Genomic DNA, 24,135 nt, shown 5'->3' on the forward strand with positions numbered 1-24,135 from the left:
ATTCATTATTAAACCTACTCCTGCATTACCCCTATTTGATTTTGTATTTATAACCCTGTAATCACCTGACCAAAAGTCTTGTTCCTCCTGCCACCGAACTTCACTAATTCCCACTATATCTAACTTTAACCTATCCATTTCCCTTTTTAAATTTTCTAACCTACCTGCCCGATTAAGGGATCTGACATTCCACGCTCCGATCCGTAGAATGCCAGTTTTCTTTCTCCTGATAACGACGTCCTCTTGTGTAGTCCCCGCCCGGAGATCCGAATGGGGGACTATTTTACCTCCGGAATATTTTACCCAAGAGGACGCCATCATCATTTAATCATACAGAAAAGCTGCATGTCCTCGGGAAAAATTTCGGCTGTAGTTTCCCCTTGCTTTCAGCCGTTCGCAGTACCAGCACAGCAAGGCCGTTTTGGTTAATGTTACAAGGCCAGATCAGTCAATCATCCAGACTGTTGCCCCTGCAACTACTGAAAAGGCTGCTGCCCCTCTTCAGGAACCACATGTTTGTCTGGCCTCTCAACAGATACCCCTCCGTTGTGGTTGCACCTACGGTACGGCTATCTGTATCGCTGAGGCACGCAAGCCTCCCCACCAACGGCAAGGTCCATGGTTCATGGGGGAAGATAGGTAACATAGATGACAGAATATTAGCTCACGTATTCTGTTACGAGCTTTATTCCAGGGATGTGCGGTATCCATTGTTAAACATTTGCATACCGTTGATTTAATACTCATACTTGGAACAGAATGGCATTCAGTCCTACAACAAAAAATTGAGTTTCATCCGAGATTAATTTACTACGCTAAATAAGTAAGCAAAAACGTCAAAAGACTTTAACATAGGAATTTCTAAAATAATTTATGTTAGTAAAATTTCTATTTTCTGTTAGTGCAATTTATTTTTCCTCTTTTTTCCTCATTTATCAGATCGACGTTGACAATTCATCTGATTATGTGTAATACATTGTGATGCTATTATTCTTGATACGCCTCTGTGGCGAGACCTGTGTGCGTAATTCGTAGCCACTGATCGCTGCAGGTTGGTTTCAGCAGGAGCTTCTCTCACTCTTCACAATTTTTAGCTTATCTGATATCACACAGACGCTTAGGCGAAATTTCTACGCTGTAAATGTTCTTCATTTACCTTTGGTTTTCTGTTCGTGTTTAGCCATGATGATGATACTATGACAAAGATGAAACAACTGCTGAGCTTCAGTAGCGTTTGTTGTTGTGGTCTTCAGTAAAGAGTTTGGTTGTATGCAACTCCCCACGTTTGTCTATCCTGTGCAAGTCTATCTACGTCAACATGACTACTGCTACCTACATAGATTTGAAACTGTTTAATGTAGTCCAGTCTGAGTTGCGGTCTATAATTTTTGCCTCTTATGATTCCCACCAATATCATATTAGCTATTTCTTTAACCGCAACCTATACTTTCGTTTAATCAACTTGTAACATAAATTTACTTTCTCCCGGTTCCATTCAGAACCGCGTTCATATTTCATTCCCTAATATGATTACACTCCACATATATTCTTCCAGGAAACACTTCTTAACACTTGAATTTATATTAAATGGTAACATACTTTCTTTTTCAGAAAGGCTTTCCTTGCTGCTGCCAATCTGCATTTTATATCCCCACAGCTTTTCCCATCATCAGTTCTTTTGCTGTCCGATTAACACACCTTGGCTACTACTTTCAACATCTCATTTCCCAATCTTATTTATATTTTCAGAACAGAAAAGTGATTAGTATCGGTCGTAATATTCTAAGACGTGTATATTTCTAATGTCTATTGTCAAACCACAATTTATGAAAGATGTTTATATTTTATTAATAGGATTAAGTAGGAATAATTAATTTTTGTCATGTTGGAGATAATTATGGTAGCAGGGAATGCCTGCACCAAAGTATTGTTGGCAGGAGAGACCGCACATTCATATAATTTTAAAAAGGGCGGGAGAAACAGCGTATGGATACATTTTAAGAAAAGAGCGGGAAAGACCGCGCATTGATACATTTTGTAATGGTAGCAGGGATTGTCTGCACCAGAAAACATTGTTGGTGGGAGAGACCGCACTTTAGCATTCGTAGGAAGTCAGTAGTAAGCAAGAAGTGAAGCGAGTGGGTAGCAGGTCTGACGCGAGAGGTTGAGAGGAGCGGTGTGCCTGCCAGCCACCAGCTATGATTTACAAGAAATTATAAACGGATGTACAGAGACATCAGCTAACTATTATCATAAGAAGAACTAATATTATTGAATTATTTTTTTGAGAAACTCAAGACTACTAAAGGTATGTTTGCGCAATCCTAGTTGTAAGATTATTGTAAAAAGTAAGTCCCATTTGAACGTTTGTAAAATCATTTCATTCAGAATATAATTAATTTTTGCCAGCAATATTGCATTACTGATTATAATCCGTCCCAAAAACCATGAACTTAAAACTTTGCAAAATTTTATTGTTTTCAAGAAGAAGCTTAACTATGAATTACGTAACTTCAGTCAAATTAATTAAAGAATAAAGTCAGCTTTGCTGTTAAAGAATAACGTCACCTTTGGTAATAAATACAGCCACTTATTATGACAGCCCACCAGCAGCTAACAGAGTAAGTATGTTCATGTCGCAGTTCGATGTAGCAGTCAGATGGCGATTCAGTAACAGTAAAAGAGGTAAGGAACAGTTTGGGTTATTGCGGGTAACGACTGAGGGCCACGACGACGACACATTCTATGTTTCGTCGAAATAAACAGAAAATCACTTTTAATAAGCAGCATTTAAATTTGTATGCGAACATTGAGAAAGAGAATTAATTTCAAAGGGAAGATTTCATTTGTTATTATTAAGCAAGAGATAGAAATCCTAAGGGAAGGTTTCATAAGTTATTGTGGAAGGGAAGGTTGCGTAACAAAAGAGATATAAAGGAGACGGGAAGGTTTCAATATCATCTGTATTTTGCTGCAGATTTAGATTTTAGCTAACAGCGTAAGTATCATCAGTACATTGTAGGTAGTGATGCAGATTCAGCACAGTTATATCGACACATATTACAATATAGCGTTGGCATTTACGAGCATCAGTCGAACAGATGCTTGCACGTGCCAACATTATATTGTAAAATGTGTCGATATAACTATGCTGAACCTACATAACCACCTATAGCGCACTGATGATAGCTGCACTGTTACCTGAAATCTAGATCTGCAACAAAATACAGATATTACGACCGATGCTGACATTCTTTCTGTCCTGGATTACATCACGATAGTGGGGCACAGTTGCTCTCATGGAATCAAACTCCGTTACTTTTGCCATCGTCATTTAGTGACTGCCCAAATGACAAAACTCTTCTACTATTTGCAGCGCCTCTTTTCCCAGTCTAATTCCTTCAGCGTCAACTACAGTACTTCTACAACATTCCATTGCTTTACATCTGTTAATTTCGTCTCAGTACACTATTCCGTTCTGTTCTTCACAATGGCATGGGTAATTTTTTTTTTTAATTTTTATTTTCTTCCTTTTCCAAATTTCTCCTTAGCTTCCTTTATGGCTTACTTTATTTGCAAGCGGAATAAAACGCAAGCATAGAATTAAAAACAAAATAGGGAAGAAATTTATGATAACCTCCTTTCCATCAAGATACTGCTAATGTTATCTCATGCTGACATCACACATTTTACGTAAGGACGCACATTGCGAATATAAGAAGAGAGAGAAGAATAGATAAGTGACCTCCTGCTGTACAGTGATCAATAACTTCCAAAGTTTGTGTAGTTGTATACATAACTTTCTATTCGATATTCGGGATAACTTCATGTTTCGATTGATTTGTTATAGGTCTGATAAATTGCTAATTTATGGACAATAAGGTAGTTGTTCATACTTTAAAAGCGAGAATACGTATTCTAAGGTTAGGGAATCGATCACAGCTTCCTACCATGATCTTAAACAACTTTTAACACAGTCTAACACTTGTGATACTGTTCTGATTTATATTCCTACCACGGTTAAACAAGGATACTCTGTGAGTGTTTTAAGAATTTGGTATAGAACCTATGGCCTGCAAGGTAGGAAGACACCATCTCATGCATGCTGAGTTCAGAAGAGTGCAGCAGTACGGAGAGTGATGTAATCGGACATTGCTCTCAATGTCGGTTCCACTACACTCCCTGTTAAGGAAACGTTGTTGCTAACAGAAATTAGTGTACGGGTGTATGTTGGCAAAAAAATGAAAATCTTAGATTTTCGTTATTAAGGCTTATTTTTACTTTAGGTACGAGGGTTGACTGAAAAGTAATGCCTCCACCTTCATAACTCTTCAACAGTTGGCAGCATTGGTATCCGGCAGGTACAGACTTGTTCCGTAGCCTCTTCTCTACAGCTCCAGTTGGCGGGAAGCCTTAGCATTGAACGGTTCTGTTGTTACAGAGTTAAGCATGGAACCTTGCGCAAACGGCCGGTCAATACGATTTAAGCAACGTGCAGTCACTGAATTCTTGACGGCAGAAGGTGTCACCCCAAAGGAGATTCATCAGGGAATGAAAGCAGTTTTTGGAGATTGTGTTGATGTGATTACTGTGTGTCGTTGGGCGAGTAAGTATAAAGATGTTGAGGCGGGAACATCTGACCTACGTGACAAACAGAGTTGGATATCCTGTGACAGCAACCATCGAGTTTCACAAGCAAAATGTTGACAGATTGATTCAGAACGATCGTCGTATCACTCAGAGAGAAATTGCAAGCACAATCGGCATTTCACAAGAAAGTGTGAGTCGCATTCTTGCTTTGCTTGACTATCGAAACATTTGTGTACGATGGGTACCCCGGATGCTGACTCCTGAAATGAAAGCCCACAGACTTGAAATTTGCCAGGAACTCGTCTCGCGTTACGAGAATGAAGGTGACGCCTTTCTCCATTCAGTTGTGACTGGAAACGAAAAGTGGTTACACCATTAAGACCCGTAGACGAAACGTCAGTCTATGGAATATCGACATAAAGACTCGCCCCAGAAAAAGAAATACAAGACGCAGCCCTCAGCTGGAAAATAATGGCCACAGTGTTCTGGGACGCAGATGGTGTTATCCATGTTGATTTCCTTGATCGTGGAACAACAATAAATTTTTGAGCGTTACATCAGAACGCTGCTATCTCAGAAACGACGGCTAACAAGGATCCGAAAGGAAAAGGGAAATGTTTTCCTGTAGCATGATAATGCCAAACCACACACTTCACGTGCCACGACAACAGAAATTCAGAGACTGAATCTCACGACCGTACGGCATCCTCCATACAGTCCAGATGTAGCACCGTCTGACTTCAACCAGTTCCCGAAAATGAAAGACGATCTGCGAGGACATCATTATGCTTCTGATGAAGACGTTGAGAAGACTGTTAGAATGTGGTTGTGGAAACAGAATGTCGACTTCTTCCGTGACAGATTCAGAAAACTTGTCCATCGTTATCAGAAATGTATCCAGTTGGCTGGTGATAACGTGGAAAAGTGAATATTGGTAATTCAAGATTACAATCTAAGGATTGTTTCTGCGTCTGATTTATTAAAATATTCCCAACCAAACCCAATTAACGATGGTGGAGGCATTACTTTTCATTCAACCCTCGTATGACCTCATGACAGCAATGTTAGCAAAATTACTTACAGGGTGGTAAAATATTGAAACTGGTTGTTCACAACTGTGAAGCGACATCCCTGACTATTATAAGATCCTTTGATGGTAAGATGATTGATTGATGCCCATGTCTGGGGGTCGACAAAAATACAAACAAATTAAATACAATTGGAGCCAGAGATATCAATTACGCTAAAATGCACAATGAAAATGCCCAAAATTGAATTGGGGTGGGTAAAGAACAATCAAAAAGAAGTACACAATTAAAACAATTCAACAAGCCATAGTATAAAATACTGTACAATGCCTGATCAATCATTTTCATTAACACGGACGTCTTGCATGTCTGCTTCAATTAAGCCCATCAATTGTGAATATGTTTAATACAGATTATGGTTGAATGTACGAAAGTTAGGGTAGGTGGAGAGGAGCGCAGTTCTGAGTGTTAACTGAATTTCACTTGCTGGCATAGTACTAGCGTATGTGATTACCTTGCGTAGGCGGCGGCAGTAGCGGCTGTCGGAGCGAGCTGTGAATCTGAGAATCTATTCTAAATCTCTCTCGGCTGTTAAACACCAGTCTGATAAGTTTCCCACATCTTTGGTGAAGCCAAGACTCCTGTTTATTCCCCAGCTAAGTTAATTGACGCCAACAGCCTTGCCACAGTGGTAACACTGGTTCCCATCAGGTCGCCAAAGTTAAGCACTGTCAGTCTGGGCTAGTACTTGGGTGGGTGACCATCCGGTCTGCCTAGCGCTGTTGGCAAGCGGGTACACACTGCCCTTGTGAGGCAAACTGAGGAGCTACTTGATTAAGAAGTAGCGGCTCCGATGACATACAGCAGGGAGAGAGGTGTGTTGACCACATACTCTTCCATATCCGCATCCAGTGACGCCTACGTCTGAGGATGACATGGCGGCCGGTCGTACCATTGGGCCTTCATGGTCTGTTCGGGAGGGGTTTAGTTTTTTTTTTTAAGTTAAATGATATGGTCCGCACTATTTAGCTAGAATAGTGCATATGTCATTAGCCTCAAATCACTTGCAAGCGTTAACTGTCAGTGCTCAGTGCAATTCTCATTACTAGGACACTTTTCAGTTTAACTCCTTATGAGTTAAGACAAGCCTGAGAAGAAGTGTTCACATAATGACTCTCACAATTGACTAAGTGCAGCGCACATCATCTTGTCAAACACTCGACGATTTTCTGCAAGAGAAGAGCCAATTACTCTGTCTGTATCTAAGCTGGTGGCCACGTGTTTTCTTTCTGGCCAATCAGAGCAATCGTACTCATAATAACTCCAAATGGCTCTGAGCACTATGGGACTTAACAACTGAGGTCATCAGTCCCCTAGAACTTAGAACTACTTAAAACTAACCAACCTAAGGACATCACACACATTCATGCCCGTGTCAAGATTCGAACCTTCGAGCGTAGCGGTCGCGCAGTTCCAGACTGAAACGCCTAGAGCCGCTCGGCCACACCGGCCGGCGTTATAACTCCACCCACTAGAGTTTTTGTATCCTATCACAGGCGTCGTTTCTTTCGTAGGGCAAAGTTTAACTTCCCCAACATAACACTGATATAAACAGCTTTTTCTTTCATGCAAGTTTTTAACACATGTGGCTACAGTAAGTCACCTACGTTTTGAGTTTGGTTTCTCTGGACGTTTTATCTGCCATTTCCCGCCATGTTCTTGTAGAAAGGCTTTCCGAAGGGTCGTCCTTAAAAGCAGGGACAAAGACTACTTTTGCGGCGTCTTACGCAGTGGCTCCGGCCTCATTGTGTCATTTGTGTGCCCTACTGTGAAGTTTCAGCTGCGCGTGGGATGGCGTGGCGTGCCGTCGTAAATTCTCTTTCTCTCAGAACTGCATCTCGTAGCTCGGTCAGGGAAATTATTTGCGTGCAATTACTAGTATGAGTGTTAATGGTTTATAGTCATGAAATGCTGGCTTATTTATTAGATCTACATATTAATAAAATTAGTAACTTTTCACATAACTATGTCGTGTGACATATTGATTTAACTGGAATTGTTGCAGGAATTCAATGTAAGGTGCGTTATTTGTTTGACGCCTTACAACAGGCTGAAGAGAGTGTTTGAAAAATATGAAGTTGCACAAACAGTAATACTCCACGTTCAATTTCAGACTGCCTTACAGGTGTGAAGCTGAGGAGGTGGAAAGCAAAGGCATTCCACTTACAGTGGGGGCAAACCTAGTAAATCACGGAGGAGTTTGGTTGATGATTGTTTTGCTTGTTTTAAATTCATGAAAGGTCAAAAGAATTCCACAGAGACCTGTATTCAAGATGTTGGGTCGATTTATAATAATGTTATATGTCTGTTTGAAGAAAATATGTTGGAATAAACTTTTCAACAATTTGTCTTTCATAGACAGCTCAGTCAGCAGTGATGGCATGAGTAATTACATAAAACTGTTTACTTAGTTTAGGTAGTACATTAGGGATAAGCCACATAGTCAATACACTAAACTGCGATCGGGAAAAACAGGAGTGAAGTCCTCAGCTGGCGTCTGTCATAATTTTTGTACCGGTAGTGGATAAAAACTTGAAATGTACTACTGCCTGTCACTGTTTCTCTATCAGCCGGGAAGCTGCACTTACCTGGTATTTTTCTGTCCCTGGACTGTTGAGACATACATCTTGTTCACCTATTGGAAATATCTTGTCGCCTAAATTTGTGATCTATTTCAGGAAATCGAGTTGCTAGTCTCCTATAGAGCGCCTCCCCAGTGGCAGATAGGGGAATGCTCGCTGGATACAGTGGGTACTGAGGAAATAAAATACCTAGGGTGAACCAAACTAGCAGTTGCTGCCTTGTAGTTAGATATTGGCTTATCAAAGGCCAAATGTAGATAAACTTGAATTAAAAATTACCTGGTCCTCCAGGTTGCGGGTTGGTGCAATGGACCAATTCCCCATTCAATGGAACATATGCAATGTTAAAAGATCCAAGGTGATACAGCCTGGCATATTAAATAGTGAACAGAAAGCTATGGAAACAGACTATGAAAATTGAAACATGAAATATTAGAGGACTAAGGCATAAAGAAGAGGAAATAAATTAGATAGTTAGAAAAAAAGATAACAGAACATTGTGTTATCAAAAACAAAAAAGAAGGGAAATAGCATAGAAAATAAAGGATCCTATATACACTTATACAGCGAGGTTCAAAAACATCAAAGGGAAAAGTGAGTAGTCTCAATATTAAGAAAAAATTGCAGAAACATATTACAAGTTGGGAACCTATTGACGACGAGCTGATTAAAGTGAACATAACTTTATATGGACATAAAACTACTATAATAGGAGTCTATGTAGATCATACCAAAGAAATATTCTTCAATCAATTAAATGACTTTGTAGAAGGGATAGGAAATACAAAAGAAATAATGATTGTTGGATATTTCAAAAGTAGAACAGGGTGACAAGTAGGAAATAAAATAGTAGAACCACATGGAGAAAACATAGTATATCATAATGGGCTAGGATTAATTAATATACCAGTACGTGAAAAAAATTCACTACAAAATTTGAATGGTTTCTATCCACATAAAGAAATTCATAAATATACATGGCATTAGGAAACATTACAATAACTGGTTACATAATAATTCAGCAAAAACAATTTTAAAAACACAAGACATCAGAGCATGCAGAGGAGTAACCCAGAGTGATCATTTTTTGGTTAACTGTAAAATTGTGTTTCGATATGTAGATGCAAAAAGTAAAGAAGAAATTGTTAATGAGAAGGAAGATTTTAAAACTGAAGTAATAATCCCAAAGTATGACGCACATAGCCTAGAAAATGAAAGTACAGTGTTTCTATTCAAAAAAGGTTAGATGAAAGGTTAACTGAAACACAATTTGACAATACAGATATACTAGATAAATATACACTTAATGATCTACATGTGGCAGCCAAGGAAGTCATGGGCGAATAAATTAAGTGTGAACAAAAACATCTTTACACTATTTTGATACAGAAATAGAGAAAAAGGTGCAAATAAAGAAAGAAAAATATTTAAAGTAGCTGAATACACAAATTATCCAGCATAAGATAGAATTAAGAGGACAACAAGCAAAAATTAGGAAAATTGTGACAGAAGCAAAAACGTAAGAACTGGAAAATACCTGCAATAAAGTAAATAATCTAACTGAACGTAAGAGAAGCTCAGAGGCATGGAAGATACTGAAAACGCTGAAAAAATTCCAAAGAAACTCAACGAATTAACTACATGAGTATCCAGACTAAGGAAAAATACTTCAAAGAATTATTGATTGAATTTTTGGGTACAATGAATAAAGATATAGAAGAAACAGAAAATAGTGGCAGCACTTTGCTGGCATAGAAGTAATAAGAAAATCAATTAAAACTTTAGAAAAAGGAAGTGCTACTCGAACTGGAGGGTTGCCAACTGAAGTGGTGAAATATGGCACACATAAATTACATGAACTTTTGAGAAGCCTTTTTGAAGAATGCTTAGGAGACTGGAAAGTAGGATTTATATCACCGATCCACAAGAAAGGAAGGAAAGATGAGTTCAAGAACTACAGAGGAATAATTGTATCAAACTTTTTTTGGAAACAGAATTTAAGGAAATGGAGGCTGAGGAACAGGTTGGTTTCAGAGCAGGGAGATCAACTATAGGTCATATATTCTGCTTGCAACAAATACCTGAAAAGAAAAAAATTAGAAATCAGCCCCTTCATTTAGTATTTTTAGACATGGATAATGCCTATAATAAAACACCCATATATAACTTGTGGAAAGCTTTAAAAGCGTTTAATGTTAGTTCCATCATAATTAAACCAGATCAGAACATTTACAAAAACTCTGTGGCAAGATTAAAAGTACAAAATTATCTTTCACCTGTATTTAAAGTTACAAAAGGATTACGTCAAGGGTCCTGTCACCAACACTTTACAAAATATACAGGGTGTTACAGAAAGGTACGGCCAAACTTTCAGGAAACATTCCTCACACACAAATAAAGAAAAGATGTTAGTGGACATGTGTCCGGCAACGCGTAATTTCCATGTTAGTGCTCATTTTAGTTTGCTCTTCCACCTACGCTCAATGGAGCACGTTATCATTATTTCATACGCTATACCCTACCTGTGCCGCTAGAACATGTTCCTTTACAAGTACGACACAACATGTGGTTCATGCACGATGGAGCTCCTGCACATTTCAGTCGAAGTGTTCGTACGCTTCTCAACAACAGATTCGGTGACCAATGGGTTGGTAGAGGCGGACCAATTCCATGGCTTCCACGCTCTCCTTACCTCAACCCTCTTGACTTTCACTTATGGGGGCATTTAAAAGCTCTTGTCTACGCAACCCCGGTACCAAATGTAGAGACTCTTCGTGCTCGTATTGTGGACGGCTGTGATACAATACGCCATTCTCCAGGGCTGCATCAGCGCATCAGGGATTCCATGCGACAGAGGGTGGATGCATGTATCCTCGCTAACGGAGGACATTTTGAACATTTCCTGTAACAAAGTGTTTGAAGTCACGCTGGTACGTTCTGTTGCTGCGTTTTTCCATGCCATGATTAATGTGATTTGAAGAGAAGTAATAAAATGAACTCTAACATGGAAAGTAAGCGTTTCCGGACACATGTTCACATAACATATTTTCTTTCTTTGTGTGTGAGGAATGTTTGCTGAAAGTTTGGCCGTACCTTTTTGTAACACCCTGTATACAGAAAAAGCATTGGAAAACCGGAAAAGATAATGTGGAAACTTGGGGATTCCTGTAATTGATATTACGATAAATTCATTACAATTTGCTAATGACCAATAATTTTGGCACAAGATAAAGAAGACACAGAGTACCGGTACGTACTTTTCTAGTAGAGTCCGGTACTGAACTCAGAGATGTAATCCAAAGGGAACAAGGTTTGCACTGAGTTAATGTGTTCGCTGTGATTCAGAAAAGCAAACTCTACTGAAAAAAGAGCAAATTCTGAAGTTCCGAGCTATACTTTTGTACTTCTTATGTTTGAGGGGTAACACTGAATTAACTCAGAGAAAGAAGACATAGAGTACCAGTACGTACTTTTCCAGTAGAATCCAGTACTAAACTCAGAGATGTAATCCAAAGGGAACAAGGTTTGCACTGAGATAATGTTTTCGCTGTGATTTGGAAAAGAAAACACTACTGGAAAAAGAGAAAATTCTGAGGTTCCGAGCTATAATTTTGTACTTCTTATGTTTGAAGGATAACAGTGAATTAACTTAGAGAATTTGAGATTATTACACTTTTTAATAGGGAGCCGCTTTTCCCAGATCGCATAAGGCAATGGAATGGTAAGTCAGCAAATAACACAGTTACCAACTACCTACCTACATGCACCAAAAGTCCTTCTGGAAACTATAAGATCAGATTCACAATGGAAAATTGGGAACTAAAAAAATGTAGGTAACGATATAATGAATATTTAAATAATTTATGGAACAGGAATGCAGGAGTTTCATGAAAAAACTTTAAAGAAAAATGTAGCTTACCATGTGCTGTGGTGAAGCTAAGTGGAATGATTAAGAAAGTAAAAGTCAGGTAAATTTAAAAATGATGTCTGCAATAATACTGTTAGTGCTTGCTCAGCAAAGGCGGCGAGAATTCATACTCGTATAACTCAACTTTTGCAGAACATCTCAAAATAGAGAAACACACTCTTCCTACTCCATCTTTGCTTAACATAGAAAATTTTGCTTATAGTCGACAAGGGCTACAAAATTTACCTTTTATAATAAATTGAAATATATTAAATCTCCCAGATAAATTCAAAAGATTTATTGAATGATAAACTTGCATTAAAAAGCAGACACTCTTATGACATACGAAAATTTGCTCATTCCTTTTACATATTAGAAATATGTGCCATGATTTGTCAAATTTATTGTATATAACTTATTTATGTTCGTGTGTTACATTTTTAGGTACCTTTATGTATGTTCCTTGCTGCTAGCACAACAGATTAGCATGTACATAGATGTGATACAGTTAATGCGAACTGTATATCTGGTTTTACAATGATCTTCTATGAAGAAGATATCGACATCTGCTAAATCAGCAGTAAGTGAATTTCTGTAATATACTTCCTATAGTTCACATAAATGTATAGCCTAATTTTGTAGGTTTCTGAAAACGACAAATTAGTTTGTCGATATTAGTGAGGCATAATAAAAAATATGTTTGCAAGTGACAGCTAATTTTTATTCTGAAATATATATACTATAGTCGCTGAAAATTACAGCCATAAATCAAATAATATTGAAACGTCCCCTTAGAAAAATTATAAATGACTGTGCTTAAACTGACACACAATATTTTTAGCGCAACGCAATCTGACTTTCAAAAATCCCTACAAAAGAATGTCCCTTACTAACTATAACCTATACCTTTCATGAATCACTTACCTCACAAAAATCTTCGTTACTCAAACTACTGCAATACAGCGTGTGCCAATGCTGCCAGCTGAATAAAAGGTTCTAACTACTGAAGGCACTAACTACTGATAGGCATAGTTATGAAATGAAAGATTTTGATAGAGAACAAACAATGTATTTACCTTAATAGTGTTCAAAAGTCATAACATATATATCAGTTCATGATATCCAGTATTACAAATTTTCTGGCGGACACATATCCAGATCGTCCGCTGCCATCTCACTCCCCACATCCACCACTGCTGGCGGCCCACCTCCAACTGAGCAACGCTATGCGTTGTTCACATCCAACTCCCCAACACTACAATAGCGAATATTTCAACAATGCCAACCAGTTACAGACTGCACACAACACAGACAATGATTGTCATACAGAGCGCTATGTGGGGTTACCAACATAAAAACCTAAACAGCCTAAACAGCCTACTTACAATATCATAGTAATAATAGGTGTGTCGTGATTACAGGAACTGTGTATTTTGATTCATTAAAAACATTGGCATATTTCAGCATTAAGAGAAATATAATAAAAATTTTAAATTGTCAAGAGATTGCACTGCCTCTGTTGATTGCCATCTCCTCACCGAATACTCATCCACTCGTGACAAGGTTGTCAAGAAGGTGTGTGGTTTTGTTCCGCCTTGCTGAAAATATCCACATAGTCGTTCATCTTCTGTGAGCTGATTCACGCATGGATTAAACAGTTTCTGGATATACTGGGTAGCATTCAAAGTGCCTACAAAGAATCGTATTACGACGCAGATATCAGACATTACGTACTGAACACCAATACTGAGATTATGCAACGATACTTCTGAGTACTGATAGGGATTTTCTGATGCTTAATGGCGGATGTTTTGTGACTATGAATAAGTTCTGTGACTTTACATACCAATACAGACTGAACTAGGCTTCATCAGAAGAAACGGAAAACTGGGGATCCAAAAGTTTTGATTCCGCTACATTCGGAACCCACCGACAGAACTCAACACGCGAAAGTTCGTTCTGACGCGTTATCTCACACAAGACGGCGAATTTGAAAGATGCAGCTCGTTTTAATAACGATCCGACACTATGATCTCTCAATATCCGCTTTCACAGACAAACGGCGTTGAAATTTCGTCTGACTTTGTTCCAAGCCTTCCTTCAATCGAGCGATGTATCCTGGTGTTCGACCTCTTTTGAGATAGGTTACGGCTTTTATTTGCTGCAGAGCCCGTCCGCGTCATTCTGCCACTGTATTGCAGTGCAGGCTTTGCTAGACATTTTGGAAAACACTTCCTCTTACAGTCTTGCACAAACAGTTCTGCACATTTATTCCACGAATCGTGCTCCGCGTACTACTCGAGAATGAACACGCATTACTTTATTGTGAGAACTAGTTTATCTCCATTCAGCTGGTCTCTATACACGTCTGCTCCTCTCACTCGAATGTAATAACACAGTGAAGTACTCGGAACAGAGCATGTGAGAGATGCGCATGCGCAGACATGTGATAGCAACCGACTGGTTCCTTTAAATTACGCTTTCCAGCACTTTCTGTGGTGGGCAGTTCTACTGTTCTCTACCGAGGTTCAATTCCGCGTCAGTCTTATACATATTTTCCGCGTCAGTTTTATTTTCCTCACCCTGTTCATGTCCATAAAGCACCCCTTCTTCATAGTATGAAGAATTACGAGGTCATTTTCGAAGCTGTGCACTTCATGACAAACTTGTATGAGGTCAACTAAGAATGTGCGTTTACTGTCTACATACTAGCAGGTACCCGAAACAAACCGGTATTATTTCAGCTCCTCTCTCGTTTTTTCTTGACTTCTTCCATGTTGTCAAATCGGTATCCTTTCATGCCCCTTTTCATGCGTGGAATTAAGAAAAAGCCGCACGGAGCCAGGTCAGGTAGTAGGTGCGTGGGGCAGCGGAACCATGCCAGTTTCAGCCAAAAATTGTCTAATAGAGATGGCGGTGTGTGCAGGTGCATTGTCGTGCTGAAAGACACAGTCTCTTTGACGAACACTGTTGCGCAATCTTCTTAAAACTTCCAAATAAAAGGTTTGATTGACGGTCTCACCTGGGGGACCAAACCCCGAACGAACTATGGCCTTGGCATCCAAAAAGCATACCAGCATTGTTTTGATGCATGATTTGATTTGACGACATTTATTTAATGACGTCTTCCGATGGGATGGCTATTGCTCTGTGTCTGTGTCGTAACCGTGATTTATCATCAATCAACCTTCGACAGAAAATCTGGATCAGTTTCAAGCTGTTGTTTCAAAGCACGACATGTTTCAACTCGATTTCCCTCTTGATTGTCAGTCAGAATCCGAGGAATAATCTTGGCAGCAACGCTTTTCATTCCCAAATCTTCCGCTAAAATTCACTGAACTGAGACAACTCCTTATCTCTGACGGTTGATCAGATGTCTGCCGACAGTCTGTGAGCACAAGCTCTCGAATCTTTTCAATATTTTCGTTGATTCGGGCAGCTGGTGGACTTCTAGAATGAGGTTTGTCATCAATCAACATATCACCAGTTTTAAATCGAGCAAATCACTCGTACACTTTTCAACATTAAAACAGGTTCAGCAACATTTTACTGAGTAGAAAACAATATTTCATAGCTGCACATAGTTCACTTAAGCTTGCTATCATAAAAAACGAAATAAGAACGAAAGAGCGCTAGCAAATACAATCACTGTAGACGAACAGAAAAAGCCAGGTCTAAACACAGGCGACACTGAAATGGCAATGAGTTGCGCTATACATACCTAATGGCACAAATGCGTACTACTCAAGCTCCGCCCCCGGAAATGTTATTCTGCTTTTTTTTTGTTTTTTTTTTTTTTGTACCCCTTCGTATTTTTTTAATTCTGTGTATGCCTTGTATCGTGTTTTCAAATTCCTTCGCATTTGTCCTTACAGTCACAGCAGCTTTGTATATGTCACTGTTTTGTTATGAGGCTTGCGTTGTGTGAATGATGTGTGCTAAAAAACGTAGCGGTGACGGTTAAGATGTATACGCGACATGTGCATTGCGTTTTTTATATGAAACCTGTCCATAGACAGGAAGCATAAAATTTAAAATTTCTAAAAAGTCAATATCTAAGCCCTTTAAAATGCTTGAATATGCCAATACCTTTAATGTTCAAAATGTACTGTTTCTATAATCATGAGACGCCATTTTTCCTACGACGTTATTGGGCACATAACTTTTAATTTTGTCCCACTTTTACTTTCGCAATAATTTGACTTTGTCTCAGTGCCACACAGTGTAATCTATATTTTTCTTTTTATCTGTCCTGATTGCACATGTGTGAAACTGAAGATTTTTAGTGTTGAAACTCCTTAATGTAAACTATATAAATTTTCATTATAAAATTATGTACAACGTTTCGTTGTATTTAAAACAATGTCGGTTTCTGATTACACTAGAAAATGGCTTCAATATAAAAGCTGAAACCAATAGTGGAGTCAAATAAAGAACTTTTTAGGACGTGGAATAGTTATTCGTCAATAGTAAACATGCCAGAGCCCGAAAATTTCTATGTCGATCGTTAGTCACATGTATGAGCCCGTGTGACAACTACTAAAGTTCAGCAGTTGATTATTAGCCAGAATAGCACAGAACTTCACTTTTCCTACTTTTTTGTTTTCATTTAGTAATCACGCTAAAGGAATAGCTTATTATAAACACAAAAACGAGAGCCGTAAACAACAGTATTTTCTAATTACCCTGAGGCGAGAAAAGTCCTGGGATTCCGATATGCATATTTACAGATGGCGGTAGTATCACGTACACAGGACATAAAAGGACAGTGCATTGGAGGTGCAGTAATTTGTACTCAAGTGATTCACGGGAAAAGGTTTCCTACGTGATTATGGATGCACGACGGGAATTAACAGTCTTTGATCACAGAATGGTAGTTGGAGCTACACACATGGGACACTCCATTTCAGAAATCATTATGGAATTGAACATTCCGAGATCCAAAGAGTCAAGGATGTGCCGAGAATACGAAATTTCAGGCATTACCTCCCATCATGGACAATGCAATGGGTGGCGGCCTTCACTTAACGACCGAGAGCAGCGGCATTTGCGTAGAGTTGTCTGTGGCAACAGAAAAGCAACACTGCGTGAACTAATCTCAGAAACTAATGTGAGACGTACGATGAAAGTATCCGTTAGGACAGTGTGGCGAGCTTTGGCGTTCATGGGGTATGGTACACGACGACCGACGCAAGGGCTTTGCTAACAATATGACATTGCCTGTAGCGGCTCCCCAGGGCTCGTGACCGTAGTCTGCTGGGAAACCTTGGCCTGGTCAGATGAATCCCAGTTTCAGTTGGTAAGAACTGATCGTAGAGTTCGAGTGTGGTGCATACCCCACGAAGACATGATCCCAAGTTGTCAACAAGCCACTGTGCAAACTGAGGGTGACTTTATAATGGTATTTGCTGTGTTTACATGGAATGGATGAAGTCCTCTGGTCCAACCGAACAGATTATTAACTAAAAATGGATGTGTTCGTGTACTTGGAGACCATGCGCACTCATTCATGGACTTGATGTTCCCAAACAACGACGTAATTTTTATGGATGACAGTGTGCCGTGTCACCGGGCCAGAATCGTTTGCAATTTGAAGAACATCCTGGACTCTTCGAGCGAATTGAAAATTTACGGAATACAATCGAGAGGTCATTTCGTGCACAGAATCTTGCACCAGTAATACTTTCGGAATTGTGGACAGCTGTAGAGGCAGGGGACTCCCAACGACTCGTTGGATACATGCCACGCCGGTTTGCTGCACTACGCCGTACAAAAGGAGGCTCGACACGATATGAGGAGGTACACCACAGCTTTTGTCACTTCAGTCCATATAATTCAGTACTTCTTCTTTTTTAGAGTACCTTCGTGTGTGCTATTTCAACCATATGGGTGGCAATATCCTACAACATAATACAATGACAGTTTCATTGTAGCTGAAAAATGGAAGAGAAACGCTTTACCCAAGCTGGTAGATTTCATGTCACAAGCATTGTCTGTATTGGTGTGATAGTCATAGCCAGTTAGCTCAGAAACACATCATTAGGGAAACCTTTAAGGGGGTCACTGAAAATCTGTTGCTCAGTTAAAAGCATTACGAGAGAAGCGAGGTATTGCGAGTCCGAACGTGGATATTGTGATTCGGTTGCGTGTGGACGTTCTTCTTTCCACAGAGTTATGTTCCTGTAGACGACAGCGACAAGAACTTTAGCAATGAACTGTTGGGCTTTTCCAGTTGTAGATAAAAATGGAAGTGTAAGCAAGACTGAGGTTGGAGTCCAGTAAAAGCGTGAAACCTCTTTTTATCGCAGAGCATCGTGGGTCGGGCGTGCTCGACGTATTTATCTGACTGTTGTATCGCCATCAACAATGACACACGTTGTAATTTCATGACAAACTGAATACTGACTTGGTTCGTTACGGGGAAGTCGATAGCACTGTAGTGAATACTCAATCACCTCTATTTCCCTAGTTAGCCAAGTGCTGGAGATGAAACTTTGTTCTGCCACTGTAATTCGAGTTTATGTGCTTAAAGTTGAACGCCACCACACTAGCACGTGTCAGCAACCCCTACGTTGGAACCAGATGTGGATAACACTCATCTACAGAACTGTTATGACGTCGGTTTAAATTTCCAGAGCAATTGATTCCCTAATTATTCATCTGGTCCTAATCGCTAGTTCTTCAGTACCCATTTAAAAGTACTAGATCCTACGTTTCCGCTTAAGACAGTCCATCGAACCACATTCAGTTATTTCAATTTAAAGTTCATGGTGTCTTATGAAGAAAAACAGATACTAATTGTCGGTCTCACATGGACATGGCAAGCACTGAATGTACGAGTCTTTTATCTCCAACGGCAAACACGATTTTCTTAATACAAACGTAGACCCTTGCAGTCGGAGTCCTTCTCAGTACGACGTTTCTCGGCATGTGATCGTGTAATAACGTAATAGAACCATCGGCGTTTCGGCCCACCCTGAAGAACGCAGCCTGCAACGGTAGCCAAAACGTCGGTTGTTTTACAACATATTTGGCCAGCAAGGGGAGGAGAGTTTGTGGATTTAAATTCCTTGTCAGCAGTCCTTGCACCAATGTCCTGGATTAAATTCTAAACATCTCTCCAATGTCTCATGACGTCAAGGCATGTGACCCTTTGGATGGTCGTCCATCTGAGGGATGGGAACGAAGGGGGGTGAACGTAAAATCGTAAAAAAGTTCAGATTTTTTGTAACCACGTAGTTCTGCAGCGTGTTAGAAATACTGTCTTCAATTTTAATAGTTTAATTCGTGCTAAAATGATATAAAAGCCTTCTTGTTCCAGCCAGTGTACATTTGCTACACGACTCTGTCCTTCTTTTCATGCTTTATTGTTTCCTGTCGTCAGAGAAACACCTGAAGAGTGTAGAAGACTGTGAGCCCGTTTGCCATGTATTTATTAAAGAAATGTGGAACACAAAATACGAACGGAAGCTTTAATAACCTCATCTGGAACAGATGTCCAGAGACAACGTTTTGCTCATCTACTGTTGTTAAAATTGCCTCCTATGATGCTTGTCAGTTCAGTGATCGTGACATTGTAAGACCAGGACACTATGAGACTAGTATTTATTTCCGTATTCTGTAATACGACAAGACCAGAAATACGTTTTTTCGACGATAACACGTCACAGACAAGTCAGAAATATTTTAACATTTCAACATGTACTTGAGAATGGTTGTAAAGCCTAAATGATGATTATGTAAAATAAATTAACAATTAACAGTGAAATGGCGGTAATTTCTTTGAAAAAATGAGTGTGATCGTCCACGAAAGAATGATCAGTGCGCGTATTTTTAATTCTAAACTGACATGTCAGTGAAGAGTATTGCGAAAATGGACGCCAGAATGATCAGACAAGATGAAAAGAACTATATGAATGGTTATGGGCAAGACTGACGTACTCATTTATGGCATCAGTGCCAACAAAGCCTTTGTTACATTTCCTGCAGCTTTTTTTTTTCAGGTAATAAGAAACGATTTCTCCTGAACCATTGCAGTTAGAAAGGTGAAACATGCTACAGTCTCGTACATACTGTAACTCAAATTCTCCTGGTACAAAATTTAAACCTTATTTAAATTTTTGTGAAACAAAAATTGCGCTGTATCATACACTAAATTTAAAAAATTGCTGCAGAAGTCCTAGGACTGATATTAAAAAAACAGATCTGTTTATCTAATTACTAAGAATAAACTACTACTTTGTGAAAGTAATAAACGAAGTAACCTTTGAGGAAATGTTCCCCATGTGATAGTATGCTTTCTAAATGTATCCAGAAACGTCCTGATTAAATTATTAGACAAATAATTTAAGGAATTCCACGTTATAGCCAATAACATAACGATAAATTTCCAAAATTTGGTACAGTTATCTCTCAGACAGCAAGTTACATTAGCTTATATGTACCCGTGCATTTTCTCGTACGTCTCCAATTACTGAATGACTCCCTTAGTGCGATTCAAGAAGAACAGTCTATGTGGCGACACCAGGTTTCATCCTCTACCTTCTTTCATCATCATCATCATACAACACAAATAATATATTACACTATAGACTCATTCATTACATTCACTTACACTGTACATCTATACATGCGACATAGCTCTCAAATATCAACAAGGGAAGGGGCCAGTTTGTGCGGAGGGAGAATAAACACCTTTCCGACAGGCAGCCAAACCAACCGTGTGGGATATCCCAGCCACAATGCCATACGACATTTACATTCTAACACAAAAGAAGTTTATTGAAAACGATTTTCGTTCTATGTTCTCATCACGAAAGGTATCTAGCATCGAGCTGTATTAGATTTGGTTCATTATTAAATAGCCTTCTCCACAGAATTACTTATTGACTTTTTGCCAAATTTGTTTCCTTCTAAACCACGTAAACATCTCAGTTAGTCTATGTCTTTGCAAGTAACTATCCGTGGAAAAACAAAAGGTTGATTGTTGAAGTATCTATCCGTGAGAAGCAAATACAATTTTATATGCGTGAAACTTTCATCTACTTTTATGTGTGAATTAAGTAAGTTTGTACGACGTCAAAGGTTGCGTGCAGAGTTCACGCGTATAAGAGAACAAATTGTGCTGCCCGCAGGCTTTGAAACATGAGCGATCCGTCACGACTGTACAGGTAATATCTGAGCATTGACGAACATGCATGTTTGCTAAATTGTGACGTCAGTCCTGACAGCACATCCACGCCCTTCGAATATGGCAGTGTTTACACCCACTGGCGAATAAAACAGCTCATTTAGTCGGTGTTGACTGTTAGGCGTGCCGACACTGTGCATGCAGCCTTCAGATGTTAATCATCTTTATTGAGATACAGCGAGTATTTCATCAGAAAATTTCATACTTTCTGGAAGAGTATACACATAGGATTTACAGTCGCTTACTTACACGAACGTTAACCTTCAGTGATCTGAAACAAAAGAATTATTGAAAAAGAAGGGTTTACGCTACAGCTTTTGTTTCAGTATTAATACACAGACAAGAAAAAATAAAGAAAAACGCCCAAAACATGTTTTTCGTATGTGAAACCGTTAGAAACTGTCGCTTACGGTATTTTTATTATTTGGGGCCAAAGACCTGTAGCATCTGCCGTTCATTGCTTCCATCATACCACAACCCCTGTCACGTGTTTGGTATTCCTCCAACTGTCTGCTATTCAACTAGCTGTTTACTGTTCTACTAGAGACATTAAATAATTAAAGAGACCAACTATTCAGGAATCAAACTGTTTTTAGAAGGAGTTTTGTACGTTCATGACTTTAGGTTGGCATCTCTGGGGTGAGCGGAGAACAGCTGAGGGACAAAAATTGCATATAACGACAGCCTGTTCACTAGAAGTTTCAACGTGTTCATTAGAAGTTTCAACATTAGTTGAAGAGCGTTTAGTGATCCGTAGTTTGCTTTCTGAATGAGAAAAGCCGCTTAAAATATTTTCTCTAGTGATTTTACAGTATGGTGCAAGTTGTAAGAACGGCTAAAATTTTTATAATTAGGTAGAATAGTTCAAAATTGGTCGAACCACATTGACTGATGGAGCAACGTCCTCGATGGCCAGTTGAAGTGTTGTAGGGAAGCAGCCTACTCACGCTGTAGTAAATTCACATCAGTCTTTCCATTGTGTGCCAGACAGTCTGCTGTAACTAGCTCTGACGTCATAAATGTTGCGCAATACTTCAAAAATCAAGCAAATAACCTAAAACATTTCTAGCATGTCAGGAGTAATACTAAATTAATATGTGTTGAATATCAGTTCGATAACATTAACCATTTTCGAAATTTTGACGTTTTTCTGTAAAAATCATTGGCGCAACAGAAAAGAGCTAGAAAGTTAAAATTTTATGTTTAGATTCATCTTTCATAATAATTTAATAAAAACAGTACTTCGGATTTCACCAATTTAAAATATTAGTGGAAATTCATGATTTTCTGGTTTTCGTCTTAAAACTTAAGGAAACAAGATAGATTAAGTAGGCTAATAAATGAGGCTAGGATGTTTATATTTAAGTAGAATGGAGATCCGCTATCACCATAAGGATGTGAGAAGTTTCATTTGAATACCTATAAAACTATAGCGATAGCGTTTCTCCAAAGGGCCAGTTCAGAGCTCGTCTACTGCGTGCAGTGTAATTAAATTAATTCTCTCGCCCAAAATATTTAACTTAGCCACATCAAAATTTTATTATGATTACTTACCTGTGTGTTGAATGCACATTTAAATTGAGAGCTTCATCGGCCATCAGCAAAAGAAGCTATGATTTATTCAGTAACTTAAAGTGGTGCATTACTAGCCCATCGGCTAGTCGGGAGAGCCGATTTGATCAGGCGTTCCCTTAGCCGTCCGCACCGCGGCATTATATATAAGAACGCTGCGCGAGGAAGGAAGGCCCCAGTTCTCTCCAGACGCTGAATAGCACGTCATCTGTGTCGGGAGTCGCGTCACGTCGGTATCATTGCTACAAACGGCCTCGGATGCCGTATTAAGTTACTCGAGATACGCGTAACCATGAAATCATTTTCGAGTGAAGTGTTAATTCTGGGTTGACTTTAATTATCCATCTTCAGTTTGCGTATTGTCGTATTTTCACGTGCCGTGGCGTTTGATGAACCTTATCATCAAATTATGGCGTGCATTCATTTAAATATTTAACTTGGACAGTTATAGTGGCATCAGCGCATTAGACTCTGAACTGCTCTGTTAGTTAGATTGTGTGGATTCTTTTGTTTTCATCTGTGACTTTCAGAATACAGAACGTTTTTTTTTCAAGACCGTTTTTGATTATAAATCCCAGACAATCTCCTAATTCCTCAGAGCTATAAGCTGTAACTATAAGTGTATTCTCAGATGAAGTGGGCACTAGGAATTCTAATTACAGGCTTCACGTTTTGCTAATCACTTTCTGGTTGCCAATATTGTAGTTAGAGAGCCAGTATTGAGAACGGCGAAAGACAGCATAAATAACATTCTAAATAACAGGAAATGCAGTGTTTCAACATTCAAACTTTTATATAACAATTAATTCTACCTGCCGCCCCACAGTGTCAGCTCCTTCGTTTGGAACCGACATTGAAGACATTATTCGTGAAAATCGACGTATTACAGTTGAACATATAGCAAAAACAGTTGCAGTAAGTGTTGGTGTAGTCCATAAGGTTACAGTAGAAAGAAGAAATTGTGTGACGTTGATAAATGACAATGCTCACTCTCATACCGTCCAGCTGACCCAAGAAACAACTGAAAAAGTAGGTCGAGAGGTACTGCCTCCTCCACCCTACAGTCCAGATTTGTTTGGTCCACTCAAGGAGAAATTACTGGAAAAAAGTTCATCGAAAACGTGGAGGTCAAATAATTTGTGGGAAAGTGACGCAGACAACAAGGAAAAGACTTCTTTGCGTCAGGTATAAAGAATTAGTTCATCA

The 24,135-nt window shown here is 39.1% G+C and overlaps 1 pseudogene; it reads left to right on the plus strand.

The window, feature by feature from the left end:
• Window positions 1-6,288: 6,288 nt before the first annotated feature.
• LOC126212961 (5S ribosomal RNA) lies at window positions 6,289-6,406 on the plus strand (annotated as a pseudogene).
• The last annotated feature ends 17,729 nt before the right edge of the window (window positions 6,407-24,135 follow it).

Source organism: Schistocerca nitens, chromosome 1 (genome assembly GCF_023898315.1).
Source record: "Schistocerca nitens isolate TAMUIC-IGC-003100 chromosome 1, iqSchNite1.1, whole genome shotgun sequence".
Taxonomy (NCBI): Eukaryota; Metazoa; Arthropoda; class Insecta; order Orthoptera; family Acrididae; genus Schistocerca; species Schistocerca nitens.